At 52.8% G+C, this 4462-nt stretch overlaps 1 protein-coding gene across 1 annotated transcript in view; it reads left to right on the top strand.

Moving 5' to 3' along the window:
• The first annotated feature begins 1115 nt into the window (after positions 1-1115).
• The window catches only part of Trim59 (tripartite motif containing 59), an 11720-nt gene continuing 8373 nt past the window's right edge, over positions 1116-4462 (top strand). The window contains exons 1-2 of the mRNA XM_005344096.3: positions 1116-1199; positions 2137-2211. The gene's annotated coding sequence lies outside the window, so the exon portion shown is untranslated. The remainder of the gene's footprint in view (positions 1200-2136; positions 2212-4462) is intronic.

Genomic DNA, 4462 nt, shown 5'->3' with positions numbered 1-4462 from the left:
GTGGGTGGGCAAAAGACTGCACGGGATACCCTGTAACTGGGGTTGCTGAAGGCTGTGAGCTGCCGTGCGGGTACGGGGACCCTAACCCCGGTCCTCATCAAGAGAAGGAAGAGCGGTTCATTGTTGGGCCCCCTCTCCAAGCCACAATTTCTTAAGAGAAACAAACATGTACGTGCAGTGCATGTATCGCTCTGGAAAGACAGTCGCAGCCTAGAATGATGGCGAAGTTAAAAAGCCATCAGGCTGACTTCAAAGTTTGGAACAGATCTGTAAAGCGGAACCGCGGAGCTATCTGTGGGTGTCCCCGGGACCCACAACTTCCACCTTCTTAGGTAACTGAATCGGTGAGGACGGCTGAGAGCGCCTCAGGCCCCCGCTAATATTATCTTGGTTTCTGTTCTTACTGATTTCTGAGATCTCCCGAATAAAAGCCTAAGACTTGGGTGTCCAGCGATGCACGGAGTGGAGCCCCGTGCACCTAACTCGGGAGTGAGTGCGACTTCCAAGTGCACTCGGGAGAGGAGCCCGGGCAGGGAGCGAGCGGGAAGACGACGGCTGCGCTCCCTGGTCCCTCGTGCTGGAGAGGCGAGGGTGGGCGGCGGGGGACAGGGCGGGGAGCAGGCGCCAGTCCCGCCGAGCGCGCCCGAGGCTGGGGGTGGTGGCGGCGGGAGGGGACACCGGGGAAGGGGGGCCCGAGGCCTCGGCGGGGCGGGCGGAGGCCGTGCCCTCCAGGCGGTGACTTCAGCGGCCGGCGGGAGCCAGGGACCTGTGAGGTAACAATGGAAGGCTCCGTGTGGCCCGGGCCAGCGCGCGTGGGCGTGGTCGCCAGTAATAAGCAGTCGGGCCGAGCCGCCTCCAGAAGCCGCGGGCGTCCCGGGCCGCTCGCCCCACCCCCCGGCCCAGGCGCCATCCCAGCCCCCGGCCCTCCCGCTCCGAGCCGCGACCCCGGCCCCCGAGGCTCGCCCGACCCAGCCGAGTCCTCCGTGGCGCCCAGCGCGCAGGCGCCCGGCCCTCGGCCGTTGACTTTCAAAGGCCGCCCGCGCCCTCTCATTGGCCGAGCCGGGAAAGCCGCTCGGAGGCGGCGGCGGCGCCCGCAGGCTCCGCCCCTCCCGGGCCGCTGAAGACTCGGGCGAGCGGCTCGCATCGTCGCTCCAGGCTGCCCCGGAGCCTCCGCCGCGCGCGTCGTCGCCAGCCTCGCGGTGAGTACGCGCCGGCTGCGGTCGGGCCCCGACGGGGCGGCTGCGAGCCCGGCTGCCCCGCTGCGTCCGCCCGGGACCGGAGGAGCGGGAGGCGGGGCTGGGCGCCGCGGCCGTTGCTCTCTTCCCACGCACGCCGTGGGGAGCGGCGGCGCGGAGCTGCAGGCAGACTCTTGGCGGCCGGTGGCGGCCGGTGGGTGAGCCGAGCGGACCCCCCAGGACCAGGCGGGACGGTTGAAGCCGGGACATCCCGGAGGAGGGGCGGGGACGACTGCCATCTTGAGCTGTTCTTTGTTTGGGGTTCGCGTAGAGAGCTTCTGCCCATTTTACAGATGGGCACCTGCGTAGGTGAAACGGAGTCCCACGGCCTCGCAGAGACAGGCGGGGGCGGCGCTTTGATGCGGATAACCTAGGTTCTTAGTTGCGAACTGGGGAAGTCGGTGCGCACGGGTGTTTTTCGTGGTTTTGCTGCGTTTCAACAGCCCAGACTTTGTAGCTAGCTGCGCGTGGTAGTGGACGCCGGTAGTCCCAGCGCGGGAGGCAGCCAGGGTCCTTGTGAGTTCAAGGCCATCCTGGTAAACTAGCGAGTCCAGGTCCTCGGCGAGGGCAAACCTGGTCTCAGCCAAGCCACCAAGCCGAGCCGTGAGTGTTTAGTTCCCGTCATCCATTGGTTAAAACGGTCCAGACTCACAGATGCCTTACGTTGAAAAAAGTCCTTTTGTGTGGCAAAATTGTTGGGGTTTTCCAGATGAAAGTTGTGTTCCCTGCAGGCTATTGTGGCTGTTGGCGTCACTACTTTTCTACTAAACAAGAAATAGCCAACCAACCATCGGGCTCTAGTGTAGATAAGCCGCAGAGTTCGTGAACAACCTTCCCAATGCAATTTTCCTCTCCTTTTTTTTTCTTACAAAATCTGAAACATTAATTGTTTTGATTTTAGAATAACAAAAGAACCTGGAAAAGTTGGAGAAGATAAAGTATATTCAGTATCCAGATCAGGAGATCAACAAGCCAGGTAAGCTCCGATAAGTTAGGTGTACATTTTTACAGTGTGTGGTCTGGGCTATGATGTAAAATTTAAAATATCCTGAAAAAAGATGTATATTGGTGGTGTATAAAATTCTAACCATCGTATGGAGGAGGTGTAATGCGAGAAACAACTGTCATTTGACGTCAAAGACTTTCACCTTTTTTCCCCCTTATTTATTATATATACAATGTTCTACCTGCATGTCTCCCTGCAGGTCAGAAGGGGGCACCAGATCTTATTACAAATGGTTTTTTTTTTGTTTTTTTTTTTTTTGGATTTTCGAGACAGGGTTTCTCTGTGGCTTTGGAGCCTGTCCTGGAACTAGCTCTGTAGACCAGGCTGGTCTCGAATGGTTTTTGAGCCACCATGTGGTTGCTGGAGATTGAACTCAGGACCTCTGGAAGAGCAGTCAGTGCTCTTAACCTCTGAGTCATCTCTCCAACTCCTTGGGCTTTTTTTTTTCAGGGCAGGGTTTCTTGTGTAGCTTTGGCTGTCCCAGAACTTTTAGCCTCAAATTTAGAGCTCCACCTGCTTCTGCCTTCTGGAGTGCTGGGATTAAAGGTGCCACCAGTTCCTCTTCCTAAAAGATTTTCTTCTTTCGTGTATGTGTGGACAGGGTGGATTTGAGACAGGGTTTCTCTGTGTGACAGCCCTAGCTGTCCTGGAACTTGCTTTGTAGCTCAGGGTGTCCTTGAACTCATAGAAACTCTCCCGCCTCTGCTGGGATAAAAGGCACGGGCCATCACCACTGCCCTGCAAAATTTTCACTTTTATGTAAAGTTTTACAAGACTGCCTGTACATCTGAAGGCATGCACACAAATGGTGTGTGCACTTTATCATTTATACATTTGCAGACTGGATTTATTATTCCAGTTCCTTCCTGCCAGCATTAACATCCGTCTACATCCATTTCTTGTGACCCAAGGTACTGAATTTAGCTTGGTAAAGTAAAAGTTTGACTTTAGGTAATGTATATATGGACATTGTCTTTCAGCAAGTGTGTTTTCCATCAAATATATTTTCACTTTGAAGTTTTTTTTTTTTGTTTGTTTGTTTTTTCAGGACAGGGTTCTTTGTGTAGCCTTGGCTGTCCTAGAATTAGCTCTGTAGACCAGGCTGACCCCAAACTCACAGAGGCCTGCCCACTTCGGCGCCCCAGGTGTTAGGGTTAAAGGTGTGTACTGGTTAATCGAAGCAGCTCTGAATTAAGTCTGTAGTTTCACGAAGAGATTTTATCAGTTAGGGCCACAGTGCTGTGAGGCCCTGGCAGGGTGATGGCACCACCGGACTTTTTCCCAGACTTCTGGCTGACTCACCAGAAGGCCTGTGGCAAGTAAGTCACTGAGCTCTGGAGTACTAACTGAATTTCTTCAGAGATTGTGAAGTATAATGTGGCGCTGTGCTGGAGTACGGCCCAGCGCTCAGGAGTTTATAAAGTTCATTTTTGGAAATTAGTTTCTTTTTAGTTTGTATTATCTTTGCAGGTTTTTGGGATCGTACTACTTTGTCTTGAAATTTACATACTTATTTGTATTCTGGTACAGATGAACGAGAAATTGTTTCCTGACTTGAAGAACTTAGCGAGCTTGCCTTGCCCCTCCCTCCCCATTCTAACCTGTAAAATTCTCCACATGGTTTGCTTTATTGTCCGGGGTCAGTTTTAGTCATTTGAACGGGTTTGTTCAGGGTTTGAACACTGAATTTGCGTAGATTGTGAGAGATATTCTTGCAGAGCGATGCAAGATGCTCTCTAGTCTGGGCTCTCCCTACTTTTGTTCTTTTTCTATGTATTTTTCCTCTTCTCAGTGTATGCAGTGTTCTTTCTCTCTTGGTTAGGATCCTGTGTTAAAGTATTGCTTCATCACGATTTACCCCCAATTCAGGAATGCAGAGTGGCTGTTAGGTGTCTGAGGGTCGTGCTTGCTGTGAAGTTGCCCCTGCTGCAGTTGTGGAGTTCGGGGTCTGAAGCATCTTCACATATTTGTTTACTGGTTTCTATTCCTTGTTAAGCATTAGGGTTAAATGTGCTGGCTCCTGACAGTACCAGATGAGCTTGGAATGTTTAGGTAGTGGGAACTCTTGAGGGCAGAGAAGAAGAATCCTTTCTGCATTTTGTATGGCAGGAGTCACTGTGTCTAATTCATTCAAGAGGAGGGGAATTGGGGTACCCAAGGGGCTAGAGATTGTTGGTCATCCTAAAGAGATTACCAACACAGTAACTTTTTTTTTTTTTTT

Source organism: Microtus ochrogaster, chromosome 1 (assembly GCF_000317375.1).
Source record: "Microtus ochrogaster isolate Prairie Vole_2 chromosome 1, MicOch1.0, whole genome shotgun sequence".
In the NCBI taxonomy this organism is placed as follows: Eukaryota; Metazoa; Chordata; class Mammalia; order Rodentia; family Cricetidae; genus Microtus; species Microtus ochrogaster.
This window is presented reverse-complemented; position numbering and strand designations above follow the sequence as displayed.